General features: G+C 42.3%; 1 pseudogene; it reads left to right on the forward strand.

Moving 5' to 3' along the window:
- LOC118342312 overlaps positions 1–21,409 on the forward strand; it is an 88,649-nt pseudogene that overhangs the window by 57,684 nt on the left and 9,556 nt on the right.

The raw sequence follows: 21,409 nt of genomic DNA on the forward strand, positions 1-21,409 counted from the left end.
TTATCTGGTGAGGCTGCATAGAGGATCCATGAGGCCAGGTTGCCTAGTGGGGCGGTAATGTAACCACCGCGCGTCTAACTATCCTGGGGACAGAACTGTGCCCATTTAGGTCAACATGCTTGGTCTTTTCACTGACAGGATCGATTGTGTTTATTTGAAAGAGTCTGGACACTTATTGGAAAGGAATCCCTACAGAGATAGGACTACCTTCAGTTAATTCAGTTTTTTAATGGATAATTCAAGTTGAGCAATTCAGATTCAGTTCTAAATGATTCAAATTCAGTTTCTAACTAGGCGGCACAAATATCAGCCCATAATTAGCCCTTTTGTTTAACCAGAAACAGCCGTAAAATCGCTCACAACCAGACTCCATAGACAAAACAGTCATTTCACATTGCATGTCATTTATGTTATGAGACGTTTGTCGGTCCATCTAAAACTTTGATGGACTGTTGTTGTGGATGTTTTGTGATTGCTATGACATGTAGTGGATATTCACGAAAAGATGATTTCTAATGACTTTAGCCACCCCTTGACTCCTCTAACTCCGTCAGGCTGTTTCTCAGAAGAAGAACTGCTCTCCTCTAGTGCGTCAAAAGATGTTTAGATGGACTGTCATGACATTTGCTTTACATATTCATACTGAGGTATGGAAGTGTTTTCTGTGAAAGCTACATTTACTTGAATTACACACTAGGGCTGTCACGATTATTGTCACTGTTGATTTGGTCCATGAAAGGTCAGAAAATGGTGCAAAATGTTGGTCATTGTTTCCAAAGCTTCCAAAAGGTGAAGTCTTCAAATGTCTTGTTTTGTCCACAACCCAAAGATACTCAGTTTACTGTCAGAGAGGACTGAAGAAAGCAGAAAATACTCACATTTGAGAAGCTGGATACAGATAATTTGAACATTATTTTCTTAACAAATGACTCAAGTGTTTATCAGAGTTGTTGGGATACAAAATGAGGATGTAGAGGTTGTGTTTAGAGGCCGAGGGATGAATCCATAACACAGAGGGGATGTAGGATTAGACCCATAGCTTTTGTTATGCGGAGGCAGCATCATAATCTATTAGCATCAGCCATGATGGGATTACAGGCTGTTAATGAGACCACACAGGCTGGCCAAGGATCTTTTTTCATGGCTGCTGCAGGGCTGCCAGCATTAGCATGCCACCACTAACCATCTCAGCGGTGTAAGACTCAGACGCCTGCCCTCGACCAGTCACCATCGATCCCCTCGCCTTTTCTGAAATCCTTTCAGGTGATGGAAAGCGTCCTGTTTACGGCTCTGTCTCAGTAAAGCCGGCGTGGAATGTGAGGAAGGGAGGGCTGAGCTCGCAAACAACACAAGGGCTGTTTATTTCTCATAAGAAGGAGATGTGAAGGGAGGAATGGAGGCTTAATGAGAGGATAAAAGAGGGAGGACATAAACGAGGGCAAGCTGCAGTCACAAAGCAAGCAGCGCCTGGACTGCCTGTCCCGGTCAGCAGCCTTCGTTTTAAGGAAGGTCAAAGGTCACTCCTTAATGATGTTGTTGTGCTGTTAGGCTCTGCTGAGTTCTACAGGACTGTCCTCACTTCACTGTTGACTAGATCCACAGGGACTTTCAGATACAGCAACCGTTTTCTATGAGCTTTTTCCTCTGTATTGTCCTGTGCATTTACTGTAGAATAGCCCCTTAGATGGAGTTGAGATAATGCAGATGTTTATTAATGCATTACTATATTGGCAGACCTCCTTTATAGGCCTGTCTGGGCTCATTCAGTCAGAACCAATTAATCAGAATGTGTGTGATTTGTAGGTTGAAGTGTTGGTCAGACGGACAAGATATTAGAAGATGTCACCCGGGGAAAAATTCTAATTTCTACTATTTTCTAAGATTTTATAGGTGTAACAATTAAAGGATTTAATTTTATAAATGAATATTGTAATGCTAGAATAAAAAGTGAATTATAATAATCTTATATTCAGATAGTTTGCACAAAATGTTGCCTTCATGCAGCTTAAGCCAAAATGATCCTGGTTGTCTTGTAGAAACCGATGCTGATGTAACCTCTGTCCGTGTGCGCCGCAGGGGTGACGGTTCCGGGTGACGAGGGAGGGCTACCAGCTGTAAGCGATCAAGCAGTCGCAGGTGGAGTATGAGATTCTGGTCTGGATCATGCCTTGTGTGGAAGGACGAAGCTGGAGCTGTCCTGGCCCTCACCCATCTCCAGAGCGTGTCCTACTGGTGCCATCTGGCTGCCTGTCACTGCACTGCAAGACGCCTGGTGGAGGAGCTGCAGCAGCACACACACACACACACACACACCGTCGGCTTGGTCATATTCTTAGGGCTGTGACAGGGATGGAGCGGACACTGTGTGCCATTTCTGTGGGATAATAATGTTACAGCAGAGAGTTGCTGCCGTCACGGTTTGAGGGCTTGGGAGATGCTCGTTTGTATCACAGACAGCAGCATAGTTAAGAGATGGACGGGCAGTGGCGTGTGATGGGGAAGCACTTGCGTGGGCGTTAAAATCGGCTGAGAGGCCTTTCCAAACAGGCATCTGTAAGCAGAGTGGCTGGCAGATGATGGCACGATTTCCCCATTTTCTATTTTCAGAAAATAAGGCTCTGGCAACGTGAAGACAAAGGCTTTATGGAGTAGATTAGACGTTTGTTCAGGCTAGATAGATCCTCAACAAATGAACAGCCACCGTTGTTTGGGATCTGGGAATGGATGATAAAGTGTAGAGATTAGGGGCTGGGTGAAAAAAAATCGATTTAATGCGAGTTTTGTGGATCGATTTCCATTTTAAATTGTTTGCGAATATCGATTTCATGAGGGGCATGGGAGCATGCAGAGTGTTTTTCCCCATGAAAAGGTCTTGCCCCAGTGATCTTGTCCGGTGATGGACGGCAGCAGCTGTGTTTAGCATTCAGGGTTGACGGTTCAAGGCAGGCACAAGCGTGCATAGCACAAAGATGACCGGACAAGTGAGGAACCCCACTCAGGCAAGCCCGGTGGCCCAACTTAGAGTGCTGGATGGTCTGGAAGCGATGTGGTCAGAGTTTGAGAAACAGCAGAAAGGAACAAAGAGCTGGAGTAAACCAAGAGTGGTCGCAATCTGGCGCAAGCGGAGGCTGCAGTTATTGCGTAGAAATACTACAACCTCAGAAACCACTGGACAAGCGGTAGTCATCATACGGCTACACGGTTAGATCCGAAAACGCAGAGGCGCCGGGGCCCAAAAACGAAGAAAAAAAAAAAAGTGGCCCCCGGGAGGGAAACACTAAGCATTAGCCAGGGTGCCGATTCTCTGCCGGGCTTATTTGCATTATTGTACAAGAGCAGATTGAATTGAATTGAATGTGAATCGAATTGAATCGTGATTATCGATTCAGAACCTTATGAAGTTAAAGATCGAATCGATTAGGACAATTGCCAGCGATACACAGGCTTTTAGTGGTACTGTTTGCATTGACTTGCAACGTCAGCCACCACTAACGAAACTGTTCAAGCTGAGTAATAAGATCTTGTAAATTCAAATCTACAATTGTAAAGTTTGAGTCAGGGAATGAGCTATTGTTTTGGATCAAACACGAACGAGGGCTGTTGAGAAGGTTGGACTAGACAAGAAGATAAGTCTGTGTTTAATGTCACCGACAACCTCTGTAGTCTAATTTAGCCATTTGTTAGCATCTGCCTTTTATAAGACACGTAAAAGCTTCAAAATTCACAGGTGGGCTATATACTGACGTATTTCATGTCATACAACAAAACGAAAATGAAAATCTCTTTAAAAGCTCTTGTTAACCACAGACCTTATTTCAAGCATCTAACCAAAAACCTATTCAAAACCCATTGACTAAGACGATAGAGCAGGAAGTGCTAAAAAGCTGTTCTGGGTTTTAGGACTCAGCAGCACGCTATTGCTCGCTTCATCTATCAGTTAAAGTGACAGCTTCTGGGATTTTAGAAAAGGGTCTCCATTCCTTAAATGTTCCATGATGTGGCTTTATTCAAACATGAATAAAGGATTGTTAAAGAAAGAGATGAAAATGTTTGTGAGATATTTGGTATCATTGCTGAATATATTTCAGCAATCAGTTTTATAATTTATTAGATATAATGAACATGCATTTACCCTCTCATAATGTTGTGTCGTAAACAGCGAGCCTGGGTATTCCTGCTCCCTTCATTGCAGCTCAATCAATATTTAACCAGGACTGTTTGGCTAAACGCAACCCCTATAAACAGCTGACACCATTCATTGAGAAGACGTCAACATTTTTAAAGCTAATTAGATCCATTATGGCCCAGTTTACCAGCAGGGCAAAGGAATGGGAGAAGAGGGGAATTAAATCTATCTTTTATGGACCAGTTAAACCAGTCGTTCGACTGGTCCTCAGCTACCAATACAGTTAATGTCTGTTGGTGCGACATTAGTATTGAATTGAGCAAGCAGAGGTGGTAAAAGCAGCTGCAAAAATAAAATGTGTCCAATATCACAGCAGTGAGGTTCAAAGAGGAAGAACTGGGAGAAATGTACCAGAGCAAGAAAAGGTGGAAGGAGGGGACTTAAAAGGGCAGAAGAATGACAGGTGAATTCAGATGTGAATAGTGGGGAATGAGATGGCAACAGAAAAGAAAGGGGGGGAGCGATAGTGATGATTGTGAACACCTCTGATGATAGCTTGTGTCCTCTCTGCGGGGATTGCTCTTTGATAAACCTAGCAGCGGAGATTCTCCCTCCTTGGGCGAAAATGAGAATAGCTTTTCCTCTCCTCCTCCGCCTCCTCCTCCTCGACATTTTCAGATGTTGACGAGATGAAATGGATGATTCCTTTAAAGTGTGATACAAAAGACACTTGATCGACACCCCGTCCCCGCCAAAAAAACCCAGTCACCCCCCCTCTCCCTTACCCACGCATATTCCATCCCTCTTTCTGCCTCTTGCCTCATCAAAATCAGTCCGCTCGCTACACTTCTCACCACTTGCTTAAGTTTCTTAAACCCAGCCTCAAGTGCTGAATGTGGGCCTGGGATCTGAAATACCCTAAAAATATCTCTCCTTCCCTCTCCACCGCCTTTCGTCTGAAGATTTTCTTTCCCATGCAGGCGGAGATCATTGGCATGTGGCTCATTAAAGCGGGGGAAGAGGATGGAATGACAGTTAATCAACCCTCCCAGGGCTGCCGTCGCTGCCGTCATGCCACATTGAGCCCTGTATCACGCCCCACAAGCACATTTCTACCTGGGGCGTCCTGGTGGCTCATTGGGGCGAAGCCACATGCCATGTCAGAGCGTATCTAGGGCTCAAATCCAGCCCAGGGCCTCTGTCGAATGTCATCCCTTTTCCTCCCCGTCTTTTCCTGTCTCAACCTCTGCGGGATGTTCAAAAAGTAATCTTAAATTTTTTAACAAAGCCAGAGGGATTTCTCCTCAGTGATTTCTGCTACTGCTGTCCGGGCTAGATCGTATATATCTGGCTGATATGTGCTGATATCTGGCCAGTCTTTTATAATAAAGGTGTCTGCTTTTTTTCCCTCAGTAGCTTCAGGGGTGTCAGTTTGTCAAACCTGTAGAATATGTGAGATAAAAACGGTTTCTGTCCTCAGCTAGTGCAGCTGCCTTTTGTATGACAAGTGAAGTGGCTGAGATTATCATAAAATTGCTCTGAACAACTGTTGTAATCTGTCCTCCTGATTGCACTGTTGGTCCAACAGCTCCAATATTTGCCTCATTATCTTCTGGATTTTCCCAGTTTACCAAACTCTGGTCATCTTGAAGCCATCTGGAGGAGGCGCCTTGCCTCAAACAAACTTGTTTCTACAACATGTCATCCAGCTACGTCTAAAGGCAAAAGCCTTCCATCACAGCCTCCTCCTGGCTGCGTCCCACGGCCTCCACCATCTCTCTTCCTGAATTCTCTCGTTTGCGTGTCTTTGTGAACTTAACAATGCTTTTAGTCTTTCCTCACAGGCATTCATGGTGTTGCACTTGGTTGTACATGTGAAAAGTGATAGAGGTAGTTCTAAAACTTGGAAAATAGCTGGAGATATCAGGCGTCTTTACATAAACGTAGTATCGTTTTAGAAAGGAATGATTGGAATGATGGAAACGGCAAAATTAAAAAAAAGCCAAAACATTTTTACACGTACTGAGGTGGGTTTTGCCTTTTTCAAAAAAGAGTTAATGCTTAAGAGTTAAGGTCCAGTGTGTAACATTTAGGAGGATCTATTGGCAGAAATGGAATATGATATTCATAGGTATGTTTTCATTAGTGTATAATCACCTGAATATAGGAATTTTTGTGGTTGTGTTACCATTTTTATCTACAGACGCTGCATGAAAATACATACAAATGTTATATTTCCATCCTCCACCCTTTCTGCACTGGTTTTCACAGTTTGACACCTACTGCTAATCTCATGAACCATCACCCAATAACCACATAACAGTAGTGGATGGAAACAAGCATTCATTTGCATTGTCTTTTGCTGATTTACTGGAAATTTCAGCTATTGTCTGTTTCAGAAAGTTACAAAGATTGTCAAACGTGCCCCCTCCTTGATTCTAAGGTTTCACATGCTTTTAGAAGTCAAAGAATGGCATCCTGTTTCGTCTCCAGGGTTTGCTTGAAACTGACTAGCTTGTACGAAGTGTGATCCAACCAAGGTCAACATTTTTTGTAGTTGTTCTGAATGACAGCTGACACGACCATTCAAATGCTGATTTCTCCTCAAAGACTTTCGTGCTGCTGATCTCACTGGGTGCTGAACTATGGAAGGAGCTGTGTGAAAAATAAAAAAGAGATCTTGAGAGAGTTCAAACCCTGCATGCTTCCTCACCTTCACACACCCGGACAATTCCTGTGTGAGGCGTGCTTGTTGGAGTGCCAGTTTTTGTGTTTCAGATGCTGTTCAACAATCCACCAAGTACTTTGTTTGAATACAATGACACCTTGAGTTCATATGTATGTGTGAACAGAGCGTAGCTGCTGCTTCATCCACAACACCAACCCTTGGGAGCCCAAATCTACAAAGGACAATCTTAGTTTTGGCCCTTAAAGCACAAACAAGGAAAGAATAAATAATGCAGTCATTGATGATTCAGGCATTAAACCATTTACAAGCTTTCACCAACAAACAATTCCAACAGGACTTCTGTCTCCGGCTCAAGCTGTCACTTAAGAAGTCAGATGCTTCCAGCTTTCAGCTACAATGCCATGATGTGTAAGGATCCATTCATCCAGAAATATGGGTATAAGCCTGTAAAAACCCCCATCATTGAAACCCTAGCAGGGATTAGTGCAGAGGGGTGTTTGTGCTGCTTGCTCAGCCAAGCTCATCACACTGCTCCGTCAGCAGGCCGAGCCCCGCAGGAGACAGTCCACAGCCAAGCAGAGTGTGTGTGAGGCTCGGGGAATTTGTTTCTGTCTCTGTCACCTCACTGAGAAATTGACCAGCGGCGCAACGAGTCGAGCATCAGCACAATCAATAGAGGAGCCAGTGGGAATTCGTAATGGTGGCTGTTGACTGACCGGACGTGTGTGGTGTATCAACAGACCGGACGGCACAGCTGCTGCTGGAGCCCACTATGATCACCTCTGATTTACAGCAGCATGCACATTTCACCGTGCTGTCGATAAAAGTGTCGGCCGCACTGTACGTCATACGATACAAGCTTCACTTCAGACCGCAGGAATGATGGAGCTCCATTTGTTTGACTTACGGCTTTTCTGTGGTTTTCACTGGTTGTAATAAAATTCCCATGCATGCTGATGAGCCAAGGTGGTCGGCCGCAGGTTTCGACACCATTTTAGAGTTTGATACACTGTGTCAGGTAATTGGATGTCAAACAGCACGGTGCGGTTGTTTGTGCAAACATGCTGTATGTCCTAATAAATAAAATATCACTCCCACAGATGTGGGTTTGTGAAGGCTGTTGCTGATATCACATTGTCCCCTCAGGAAATCTGTTACGAGAAGTTTACATTATAACACGCCCATGGCAAGGTTCAGTAACTACAACTATTGGCTGGATTTGCATTGAATTTACTGTGGATGTTTTTGGTCATCAGGCCAAAACTTCTGCTTGTCTACAAGAAAGCATAAGGGGCGGGGCCTACCAGCATGATTTGTGACATCACAAATAGTTATGAAGTCAGTCCTGGTCCAGTATCAACTTGTACAGTGTGATGTAGAAACTTGAAGCCACCAGTGCACATCCACTGAAGAATGACTTTACAGTAAGGAGGAGACCCATCCTTGTGTCCAGCAGGGAAAGCTTAGAAAATGAACAGACCATTTATCATATTCGAGAGATTCTGGAAGTTTAATGAAGGTAAGAGGGAATAAGTTTTAAAAGATTTTTATGGTGGACCTTTATACTTTTTTGTGGAAAAATACACATCATATTCACATGATTATTGTTTCAAGCTGACCTATTTGTATATGTGTATTTAATACATGTCTAAAGAGGGTCTTTAAAAGAAGGAGAAGCTTTTAACACTCCATCATCCATCAATGAAATACTTTGTTTGCCTGTATGGAGTCTCACTGAGTTTCTTCCCCTCTTGTGTACAGCCCGACCCTCTGGTTGGAAGCATTGCCACACAGTACCGTGACCAAAGAGCCGAGCACTGACATAAAAAACACAATGGACACATCACATAAGACCCAGGATCACCCTTCCCCCCCACCACCACCAACACACCACACACAAACACAAAAAGCACACTCCCCTCTCTGTAGGAGACGCCTTTACATCACCTGCCCCCCGCACCCCAGGAAAATGAACTGTTATTTTTTTCCATGCTGACTTGAAAAGCCGTTCCTTTTTTAGTCAAAGAGTCTATGTGGGATTGTATTTTTCCCAATACACTGAATGTTGAGTATGGTCGATGAAAAGCCTTTAAACTGTTATTTTCTTGTCGATGTTGTTCTTATGTATTGGCATTGTTTATAACATTGTCTGCACAAACTCCGTCATCTTCTTTATCAAAAGTGTGCGTGTATTATTCCGTTTTCATGTGATGGTTTTCATGTAAAAATGATCACACTGAAGTGAGGTTTGCTTTCTGTTTGTTTTCCCTTTCAGTGGTTTTACCGCTCCGAGTCAATATAGTTGGCATGGCAATCCAGGATATTGTGTTCATGCCAGTGGAACATGTAGTTATGGTATTATGCTGTCCCGGCAGAGTTCTGGCATGGAGTGAGCCCCATCCACCACTGTATGACGAATAGTGGTTAGTTTGCTGTACATTTAAAGCCCTTTGGTGAGAACCATACTCCCATTGAATACTCAATTAAACACTGGCTGTAAAATTGTGACAGCTGTGTCTCCAAGTCCTCGTGGCTTTAATATGACGTGTGTGTGTGTGTGTGTGGATTACAGTGTGTGTAACATGCAGGCAATCTCTCTGACCCAAGCTTCCCTGTTAGAAATGATCTTCAGCAGGCTGCACCCACAGAGAGTAGAGTGATTTAGAGAGTGAAAGCTTGCTTGTGAATTCACACAAAATAGAAATTAATTTATGTGATTTATTAGGTTTAGTTCATATTCAGTTTGCTGGTAACTTAATTTAGTGCTAGTAGACATACACTACAGAAGTATCTTATATAACGCTTCATATAAAATGAATGAATAATTGATTTTCCAGTTCCAATACAATTTATGCCTAGTAAATGTGTTGCGAATGTTACTCCCTTTCCCATTCATTCAGACTAAAACTGGGAACACCAGTGGCTGGCCATTGGGAGACAATGAAATACAGTCTAGTTTTGAGCAAGCAGATCAAAGCTTGACGGATTATCAAACTGTAGAGCAATTTATAACGCTACTTGTGTGTATGGCCTGTCACTAATAAGTTATCGTAGCCAACATATGCCTTGCATCATTATCATGCCTGTGTAAAAATGAAAGTCACTGACTTATTGTTACGATATATACATATACATAATTATCAGCTGGTCAGCAATGTTTAAGAGTGTCGTCAACATAATTGACCAGAATAAAACAGGGGTTTTCCTGCCTGTTACTAGATTGCCTGTAATGGGAAAAATTTGCCCCAGGAATGTCTGCTTGGTGTGTTTGATTTGGTGAACATAAGTACCAGAGACGGCTGCGAAAAGCCTGAGCCAGGTTCACTGGACGGAACCCCCGGCGGTTTTCCTGCCCAGTGCCAAACTTGTGTTGGCACCCCCCGCACTGTCCCCAACACAGTGTCTCATGGAAATGAATGAAGGAAAAGGGTTGTGTTTAGTCCCCAAGCTGTGCTGTTTGTCTCTCTCAACCAATGGCCTTAGCGCTTTAAGAGCAGCTGAGTTTTTAATCCTGAAAGCAAGCGATGACCCATAAGGCGATCCTTGCTCTGACGTTCTTAAAGCGGGTAATAGGTCGTAAAGGTCCAGTGTGTTAACATTTAGGAGGATCTATTGGCCAGAAAATGGGGAATAATAAAATTCATAGGTAATGTTTTCAATTAGTGTAGATAATCACCTTGAAAAATAAGAAGTGTTGTGTTTTTGTTACCTAGTTGCTTTCTACAAAGGGAGTGGGTCCTCTTCTATGGAGTCTGCCATGTTGAACCACCATGTTTCTACAGGCATTTAAAAGCCTTTTGAGTTTCTTGCAAGTTTCCCGGGCCCCATATCTCTATTTTTATTATACTCTCCTCTCATTTCACATCATCTTTATGCACTCAAAATGTGTTTAGAATGAATTTAGAGTTCCTAAAGAGAACAACTATCCTGGTTGGTAGCTCATAACTTCAGTTCAAAGAGCACATTTCCTCAGTCTGCTGCCATGAGCTAAAATACTACACTTCAAACAGCACTTAATTGCCTAAGCAGTACAGACATTATGTCAAACACACCTTGTGTGCACAAAAAAGGCCAGCTTTAATGTGTTGCAGGTTTTCATGTAAGTTAAACCAGGAAAGTTAACTGAAGAAATGAAAGCCTGAGTATGAACACTCAGCTATTAGTGGAATAGTGCTGTAGTTCCATGTTGATGACGGACAGCGTGGGGCATCTTCAAAATGACAGAGGTTCCTCCTTTTATTTCACAGCAAATGTAGAGCTGTCAGTCAATAAAACTGCATCAAAGTTAGGAAAAATCCTCCCTTGCCTCCTCTCATAATATCATATATCAGCAGTCTGGGTGTTCAGTGGATTTTAGGAGTTATTTGTTAATCAATGCTTCTCTGATGTACTTACCTCTCAACAGAGTCCCACAAGTCTCTAGAAGTCCTGAAGGACGATATTTTTATCTTGCTCACAAAAGATAATAATCAGTGCAGAGAAGAAAAGATATTATCTAATATTTGTGAGCACCAAATTATAATCTTGTGCAAACAAGATGTCAGATAATATACTGTGAGCACAAGTTACACATATTGTGTGAAGATATTAGATATCTAATGTGATAATAATATTAACAAGATATTAGCTAGATCATATCTTTGCACAAGTTATCTTCTGTGAACACGGCATTAGATAATAGATAATATCCAGTGTGCACAAATTCCTTTATGTTGCACACCTTTAAACACAAGTTAGTATCTTGTATAAGCAAAAGATGTTACATAATAAGTTGCGTGCACAGGACAGATGGATAAGTGTGCAAACGTTGCCTGGATGAAAGCTGCAGTAGATAGGTTTTTATAAGAATAACTTTTTTCCATTGTTGCTTGAACGTTCACTACATCCTACATCCTACAAGAGACATAATAATCTGTGAAACAATCAGGTTCAGGTTAGGTTTGGGTTTAAGGCTTGAAGACAGTTCATTGTTGAGTCTCTGGGAATGAATCTCAACTATTAACTACCTTTCTCGGCTCTGATTGGTTGTTTTCATTCAGGCCTGGTTGATTCTTGCTAATGCCATTAGGAGCACTAGAAGGAGCCAGAGGAACCTGATTGTTTCACAGATTATCTGTCTCATGTTCTACTGTCAGTGTTTCAGCAAATGAAAAAAGCTTTAAATAATAGATTTACAGGACTGGACATGACTTCCACTTGATCCTGCCTTGTCAATTTCAGCTTTAATGACTAATTCCTGCATTTCCAAGAAAGCTTTTTTGATGACCCAAAGAGGAGGAAGATGAACCATGCTGCGAGAGCTAGCTGGCTAACTAATAGGTGGAACTGTGGGGTGTGTCAGTGATGTTGAAAAGCTGAACACTTGTTGGTGTACGCCTCGTTCTGAGCCAGAGACTGAGCCTTGCTGTGGTTTTAAGTCTCTGGATGCATTGCAAAACCAGCAAAGTGGAGTAACAGTGGCAGAGTTAATTATGGTTGACACATCGGGAGGGGGAGGGGGAGGCCTCATCCCACCCTCCTCCCTCCTCTCTTCCTCCTTCACAGGCTGTGGGAGGGAGAGTCTGACAGAAAAGGAGAAGTCACTGAGGCATGGATAGTAATGTAACATATGCAGTGAGAGGTAAGTGATCAATAGGAGTGAAAAGGCCAACGTTGGCCTGTGAATAAAAATGTGCCTGTTCTGCATAATGATGTATATTATACAAGTATAATGTGTTGGAGACTGTCTTTGTTTGCAGTTAGGACAGACATGCTCTCACTCCCACAGCCAAAATGCTGAAAAGGTTATTATGTGGAACAACATGGACAGTTTGTCCCAAACAGTCTGTAGCTGAACACTCTTTTTACATCTGCTTTATAATTGTCATATATTTTACATTTAGTTTTGCATATATATGTTTTCACGTCACAAATCCCCATTACACACATACACACATTGCCCAAGTCCCCTCAACATGCCCCATAAAATTCCAACCAGACACAAAAGGGACAGTCTCCATTGTTTTAATCATATGAACATTTCAGATTGGATTCATTCAGCTGTTGCAGTTATATTTTCTTAAGACAAGAATAAAACTCTGCTGGCTGAATAAATAGCAAGCCTGAATTTCTAAAATCTGCCCCATGGCCCCAGACCCTCAAGGATCCAGTTTCACCTTGTGGTGTTTGTCATAAATTGATAAACAGCTCATTCAACACTGTAAACCAATCTATGGACAGCCTTAAGGTGACACTTGCATTATTACTAATGAGTTTGTGTAGGGGCCCTGACTTAAAATATAGTTTTAAAGCCTTATATCATCTTATCTTGTTCTTGTATGGTGCATTTATCTCTGGAAAATAGTGAATCTTTCATTGATTTATTTATGTTGTTGGCCTAAAGGTAGTTTTTAATGTAAACTCCCTCCAGGCTGCTAAAATCCGCTCCCTCAGCAGCAGCGCCGGCCCTGGCCTCAAGGTCCCACATGGGCAAAATTAGGATTCAGGATGGAAGCATGTTACCGGCTGTGAGGAGGTGATATGTCAGGTTTAAGTCATTAGAAAGATACCAAATTAATTTTCATACTTTTTGTCACATGAAGAAATGTAAATGAAATAAAGCTAGCGCTCACTCCCCTAATAGTCTCTCTGGAGGAGCTAGCTCAGGAGAGTACATGCTATGAAAATTCCATCAAAGTGTCACTTTATAACTGTTTCATGGCGACCGCTTTGTTTAATGTTTATTTAACCCACAACACATTTCACATGTCAGGCCACTTTATCAAGCACTATAATGGCCTTTTAAAACTGTCACTCAACTCTCAGTCGCCCTGTTTTAGTGTTGGGTAGTAACTCAGGCTAATGGCTAACAGTAGCCTGAGTTACTACTGTTAGCCGTTAGCCTGATTTTACGACTTCCCAGCAAGGAGTGGGTTTTAGTAATAAGCTACACAAGGTTGTGCTTTGTTTTTGTTGTCACATAAGTCTCCTAAATATCTTATGATTCATCGCTGTAATGTGTTTTATACACAGTTTTCCTGCTTGATAGCTAATAAATGACTTTGGAAATGTGTAAAATGATAAAAAGCGTTTTTATACATTGCTTCTATTAGGAGTCCTTGCTTAACAAAATGGAGAAGCTAACCATCAATTTTCAACAACATTTAACAGGAACAACAGTGTCCAAGCCTGCTGCAGGGGGCAGGCAGTGTTAAGTAACAGGTAGTTAACAGTGTAGGGAATGAAGTATTCTCCATGCTGGAGAAAGGTCTGAGTAAATGAATGGCTTTCTTCTCTGGCTACTGTTTCCATTGAATATAAGTTAGCTCTATTGTTTTGTTTGACTCTGTTACTGCGCTCTGTCTCTGTTTGACACTCTTTGACGCTGACGCCGTGTGAAACACTAGAATGATGAATGTATTTGACAATGTCAGGACGTCTGTCTGCTGCTGGACCGACACTTCCGGCGAGAAGAGGCACGCGTCCAGCGGCAGCAGCGTCAAGTTCTCGCTCACTGTTCACGAGAATCCCGGAAAGTAGACTGTTGAACCCTGCAAAAATAAAAGCGCCGAAACCTCAACTCACGACACTTGACCCCCTTCACATACCTACATTTACCCCTCAGTTGATGACATTTCAAGAACCAATGACATTATTTTAGACCTAATAAATATAATACATTTACAAATGTTTTAAACAAACTCCATATGCTCAAACACCAATAATAGCTACTAATCATCATACAAATATTTAATTTAAAAATATCTAATACAATAATTGGATACTGAGCATTTTATTTTGAAGGTTTTATGCACATCTCTCCCACAGTTCTCAAAGTCAAATGACCAAAGTCATTTTCTTGCATTTTGTATCTAGTTACTATTGGTGTATATGATATCTAGTACCTTTCATGTTTTTTATACACTATGTATGTTTTTAAAGGTACACACTATGCAGTTATTGTACTTATCTTTGTTCCTGCGTGCATCAGTAAAGTTTATCTTTGTCTTATCTTATCAATTACATATTGCCACCTCCGTTTGCCTGTGCTTTTATTGTTAAAATGATGACCGGAAGTTGAGTGTCTCTTCATCGTCGGTGTTTTGACATTGGTGCGTCCAGGCGGCGGAGGCACACACACATAGGCTGTGCACACACACAAAGAAAGGTATCAAATACTAAATATTTGTATCACAGCGCATCATATTCTAACAGTTTGTGTAATGTGTGTCTTTTAGAGGCTGTTGGGACTACAAATGTATCCGTGTTAGCGTCAGAGGAGAATTTAGGAGTCGGTCCATCCTGTGACTGGCTGCACTGAGATCAGCTGCATGTCGACGGATATAGCTTTAAAAATGCGAGGAAAACCTTCGAGTGAACGGCGTGTTGTGTTTGTTTTGAATGTCTTAATTCGGGTGGAAGGCGTTGGGCACGGTCTGACAGCGCGGTGGCACCTCGCTGACTTCTTTAGGTGAAAGTTTCATTCGCATGGAAATTGTTGAGGTGTAGTGTTGGGGCTCCCTGCCGACTGCGACATCGCCCCGTCGATGTATTTCTGCTTTTCCATTGCGACCTCTTCGCCTCTACCGAGCGCGGAGGTCCTGTGTGTCGTGTATCGCTCGGCGGTGTCAGGCAGAACTAGGCCTTTAGCCGAACTATTTCACCAAATGATTTCCTTTGTCGCAGCCCGACAAGGCTAAAAATAACGCCCGACTGCAAACATTAGCCGAGGTCACAATTCAGCGTTATGAAAGAGGAGAAATGCTCCGCCGATAAGCACTTTAAGTTCCTCAATAACATGCACACGGCGGCGATTTAAACTGATGGATCCACTTAACTCGGGTCAACGTCTAGTTTAGGCCCTGGTAGTTAAAACGACGGAAGCGCTTATGGAGACTGCACCGTGGGATCCATAGTTGCAGTGTATAGCCGCGATGTATGCCCCGTTTACGTATGGAGAAAACGGCGTGCAAGATTCCATTTAAACATCTTCAAATTTAAAGTTGACGCGCTTATCGGCATCAGTTTCGACTTAAGAAAACACGCCGTGTGATTGTAAGGGAATGATATGGATCCTGTGTTACGTTCGGTGCACAGGTGTACCACTATATAGCTGTACATTTCAATAAAATCTTCACCTAGTTTGGTTCAAAGGAGTCACTGCTGCTTACAGTGGGAGTAACTGGTTTTATTAAAGTATCAGTGTATTGGACGTAGGCCGAATTTAAGAGTGAAACCTGAAGACCTCAAGTGTTGCACAAGCTGCACCCATTTGCCTTTAAGCAAGGCTCTACAGTTAAATGTTAGATTTTTTAAATGGGGTTCAATGGGGAGTGAACATGATTTAGGGGAAGAGTAGTTTGGCTTGTGTACCTTCCTGAATCTGGTGTTATGTTGTGCCATTGCCCAGGCTCGGTATGTCGGATGAAGATTCCCGTGCCAGCACCAGCTCTTCCTCCTCTTCATCCTCAACTCATCATCATCATCAGCAGCAGCATCAGCAGCAGCAGCAGCGCAGCAGCAGCAGAGACTCCGGAACCGCCTCCAAAGAAACCCGAGAAAGCAAAGCCAGCCATGGAGCTCAAGACCGCTCCAAACTCCCTGCTCCACTAGGCTTGCCTAAAAGGGTGAGCCTTCTCCGGGGCTGGAGGCAGGAGATTGACGGTTGGCAGGGGCGGGACGGGGGTCACTTTTAGACAGCAAGACAAAGATTAGTCCACTTCATGCAGGTTGTAGTTTACCCTCCTTTTAGGTTTCACTCCACACCGGCTAAAGTGAGCAGTTTAAAGTTTTAGAGCTGCATCTTATCCTAAATGTAGTGCCTCTTATTCCCGGGACTGATGTTCTGTCTCTTTAGGGAGAGTATTAATCATTTCCCCAACAGCTGAAAACAACTGTCCTACTTATGAGCAACAGAGAATTCATTTAAGAAGATGGACATGGAAAGATCACCGGTCCAAAACCGCACTATTCTAGACTATTCTAGTTTCGAACATTAAGAGCAGTTGAGTGTCCTGTCCACCTGTCCACCGTGAGAGATTTCAGTAACTGAGAGGTGTGTTTCTTTTGAAATTTCTGTCAAAAAATGCTTGAAGGTTTTAGTTTGGTACATATTTACCTGAAGATTGTTCTCATTTCCACCGGACCCCCTCTGTCTCTATCCAGGCTTTTGCAGTATTTGATCTAGGCTTAGCTTCTGATGCACGGCTTGTATTTGCTTTTGCAGAATTCAGAAGGAATTGGCGGACATTACGTTGGATCCACCACCCAACTGCAGGTAAGTGAATGAGTGCACAGCGCCATTTAATGGAGAATTATTAATGTGTCATTAGAAACATCTGGTCTTTGACACGTGTGTGTTTCAGTGGCAGTGTGGTTTGTGTTTTTTTTAAAGGAGGACATTTTCGGCTTTTATAGAGAAATTAATGCAAGTGGTGCTTTGTGTGGGCGTCTTTAATGTGAAGGTTGAAAAGCCCCTCTTCGTCTCTATGCCAGACTGGAAAAAAGATCTTTCTGCTTCACTGCTTTGCATGTCTAGTTGATCAAAAGACAAAAACTATCAAGGTAATGAGGCTGCTTCATAAAGCTACAGCTGAATGTGCTGTCTGTTGGCGCGCTTTAGACTTTGCAGTACAAGGTTTTTATTACCTACTTGGAGAAATCGGAGTTAAGGTTTTTTTTGTTTTATGTTGTTCTTTTCGCACCTTGTTAGGGCTGAGAATTAAACCTGAACACTTATAGGTACTGACTGAAATATGTGTGTGGCCAGGGGCGGATCTAGAGAGATATTCATGGGGTGGCATTGAGACTTAAAGGCAGAGGTCATAAACTCAACTGGCTTAGGGGCCACTGCTGGTGCTGTCATCACACAGGCAGGGGGGTTTCCAGTAGGGGGGTGGCACTGGTCACCCCAAGTGCCACCCCATCTTTCAGAGGCTGTAAGGGTGAGTTTATTTGAATGTTTCTGCATACTGGGGGTCAATAAACAATATTGGAATTGTAAAAACTGGGAATGACTGGAAAGCTGAGACACATACTTCATGCCTCCCTTGCATAAGTCAGTGCCCCACTTGTGCCAGCACAGTTAAAAAAAAAAAAGTGTGGAAACGCCCCTTCACACAGGGGGGGCCACTAAAAGCGTACATTTTTATCACCATTATTTATTTTTATATATGTATATATTACTTGTAATACTTGCCCCTTTTACTTATTTTACACTAAGTAATACCTTTTTGTTAATGGAATTGTGTTTTGATTTGAACTGTATATGAAAGGGTAGTTAACATTTTATGGCAACAATACAAAAAACATAATAATCTATATATATCAACATTTGCTTGGAAAAGCCCCCAAATGCCGATATTTGAAATTTGAACGTAGAAACATTACTGTGACACATTAGTGAAGCACTCAGTAGAAACATCTAAAGGTGGCATTAGAAATCAGTACACTTTTTTTTTTAGTTTTATTTCCAAATCCAAATGTAATTTTCCAAATAAATGTCTTTTTCATTTAACCTAATTCTGTCACTTAGCAACATGGGCATAACAGACCATTAAATGATGTCATGTTTTTTTTTTACATGTTATTTTAAAATAGTCTAAATGAATTAGTTACATTTGACAGGGGTGGCAGTCTCCCCATGCCACCCCTCTATAACCACCCCTGTAAGTGGCGACTGTCAAGCACTGAAAGCTGGCATTAAATGTCTGCTCTGATTCATAGTCTGGTTTACGCTTTCTTTTAAGAGAATTCCTGAGTTCAATCAGAAGTCAGCCAATTTTATGATGGCAAAGTTCTTGTACAGCTGCTTGTATCAAGAAAACATTTTAGATTTTAGATTTGTAGCTGCTTTTGTAGAATAAAAAATGATTTAATATGTATGCTTCTGAAAGAAAGCTGTAGAAAGTTTTGTTTTTAATACCAAAACTGTGGTATTGTATCAGCTCTACTATTGAAGTAGTAGTAGTGTTGTTGACATTTAGTAGTAAAGAATGTCAAGTGATATCTGCAGTGTCTTAACAAGCTGTTGGAGGTGAAGAGTTTAGTCCCTGAGCACTGGTTTTGCTGGTTATCTTGACATTTTGTGAGTTGGCTGAAACAACAAAGAAAAGAAACTCTTGGCTGTTGTCTGGGGAGCTACTATCAGCACACTGGTCCCTGGCTGTTTACACTAGGCTAAAGAGGCCTAGGAGGAAAGAAGACAGAACACTCTATGTGCTATGTTTGGGTCTGCACCTTGTCCTGAGTGTATTCTGGACATATTCAAGCATAGTCCAGCATAGCATGCCTAGAAAACAGATCTCCTACCTGTCAAACTGCTTCTTTGTTTGCCAAATTTTGTCTGTTTGACCTGTCCTTCAAACAAGCCTGGCAGGTTTAGAAGCGTGCCATGAAGACTAATTACTGTCATGTGTTCAAACAAACTATTAGCTATTACTAAACATGCTGTGTGAAGTGTTTGGCACAATGCATCCGAGGCACAGAACGGATTCGGGCTGAATCTGTGTTTGTTGTGCATATCAGGGTTGGATGAATTCTATTGTGTCATTGAAGTGAAGCTGTTGCAATCTTGTCTTGACACACCCGCACTACAGTGAGGCTCCAGGACAGAGCCAGGAGTCGCAGAGAGGTGTAAGGTGTTCAGAGGAGGTAAAGAGAAAAGGTTGAGGGACACTTGATGTCCCTTTTTTAAAGGCCCTTCTAAAGGTTCGGCTGTCTTGAAGCGCTGACAGGTCTGTTGCTGACTGTATGCAGTAAAGCCGGCGACGTGCGTGCCTGAAATGCAGGTCGTGACGTCAAGACCATAAAGGCGAGCTGATTGCATGGCAGCGAGCTCAAAACCCACGAGTTAACTCAGCCGAGACCCAAAACAAGCATTTAGACCATGAGACCACACAGGAGCTGTTTCATTCAACACTCCTCAGTCTGTGTGTGAGTCATAACTCCCAACTTTGGGAACATTTGCACTGTAGCTGTACCCCCAAACCCCCTGTGGAGTCATGGATTAAGTCCTCACACTGAGGCCTGCTGGAAGCTTCAATGGCTTAGTGACAAAAAGATTTGATGAATGCAGCACTGTTGGCATGAGATTTTGTGTTTTGAAGTTTGGTTTCATACAAGGGAAACAGTTTGACTTGATGATCTTATACAGACTAAGATGCTGAACCACAGACAAAGATTCTGGTTACTAAGATAAAAACCGAGTCACTCACAACCAGCACAGATTTGGCCAAAAAAAACCCTGTAACTACTTTATCTGTGCTTTTATCTTTCACCTGAAGTCCAAGTATAGGTTCATGTTGAGGCACAAATCTTCATTAAACCATTAAGTCTCCCTGTTTTTCTTCCTGAAATGGTGAATATTTCCTTTTTAAAGCTGTTAATGTTTACATAACTGACATCAAGCCTTGCATAGCCACACACTTTAACAATTAATATTCAAGGTGTGTGGCTGTCTTACATAATTCTTCTGGAATTTTGCAAGGTCAAAACTTGAGACATCAACATATGTTTGAATTAATCTGCAACTGAAAATATTTCCCAACAAATGTGCTATTTCCTTCTTAAGTGAGGTATGCTAAAAATGACAGTGTCTAGCTGTTTTAGGAAATGACTGAGCTTTAAAAGAAATGTGGCTATTTGTAGGAAGTCAGGGGCCTGTGTGTGCCACAGACAGATTAACACATTGTCTTATTCTACGAGTCACATGTCCACAGCATTAGTGAGGATGCTGTCTTTTGTTTAATAAATAAAGTTGAATTAATTCAGAGTTAATGGTGGCAATAAGAAGTCAAACAGGCAATAAAATAACAATAATGAGCTAAGAAATGGGACTAATCTGCAGCTGAAGGTTCTACCTCATGTCAGATTTCAACAATGAGTGGTAGATGTCACCATCTGCACCTTGTATTTTTAGAACGCCATCCTCACTCTGAGTGGGCTGTGCTGTAGTTTTCTGCCGCTGTGACACCCAAGTTCAAGAGACATTGTTCTCACCTGGCCAAATGAACTAAAGAAGGAAATGCTTCAGAGTTGAGATAACCGCTCCAAACATGTGTGTTTTGGCCGCACCCTGAGTGATTTATCTCTTCATCTCACCACCAGCGTGGAGAAAGGCTTCGTCTCTTCATTTTGTTCTGTTCCACTTGGTGTAAAACCCTCTATTCAGCACCACGTGCAGAAAGGGGGATTTTTAGTGGATTTTGCTTCTTTCTGCTTCATTTAGCACAGAATCTGCTCATTAGGGTTTGAATGGAGCTGGCCAGCTATGCCTTGCAGATGCTGTTTAATGGATTACACATCGATGAGTCAGTTGGTTGTCGTCTCATTTCTTTGGAGGTTGTTTCGGGCCTCCTCGCTCTGAAAATGGACACTGACTGATGAAGAAAGGACTTATCCTGACTAGTTTCCATTATCATCAGCGCCTCTGTCGTAGCAAACTTTGTTTTATGAGCACTATAAGGCAGAGTCTTTCATCTGTCATTTATCAAAATCTAATTATGCTCCACACAGGGAATGCCGAGCAGGCCCTCTTTTATTTTTCTACTGCCTCGTTGCCACTCAAGTGTGAACTGCAGACATCACAGGCCGGCCTCACCCCCTCCCTCCCTCCC

This window comes from Morone saxatilis, unplaced genomic scaffold (assembly GCF_004916995.1).
Source record: "Morone saxatilis isolate NCDOM2014 unplaced genomic scaffold, NCSU_SB_2.0 Contig9, whole genome shotgun sequence".
NCBI classification, from domain to species: Eukaryota; Metazoa; Chordata; class Actinopteri; family Moronidae; genus Morone; species Morone saxatilis.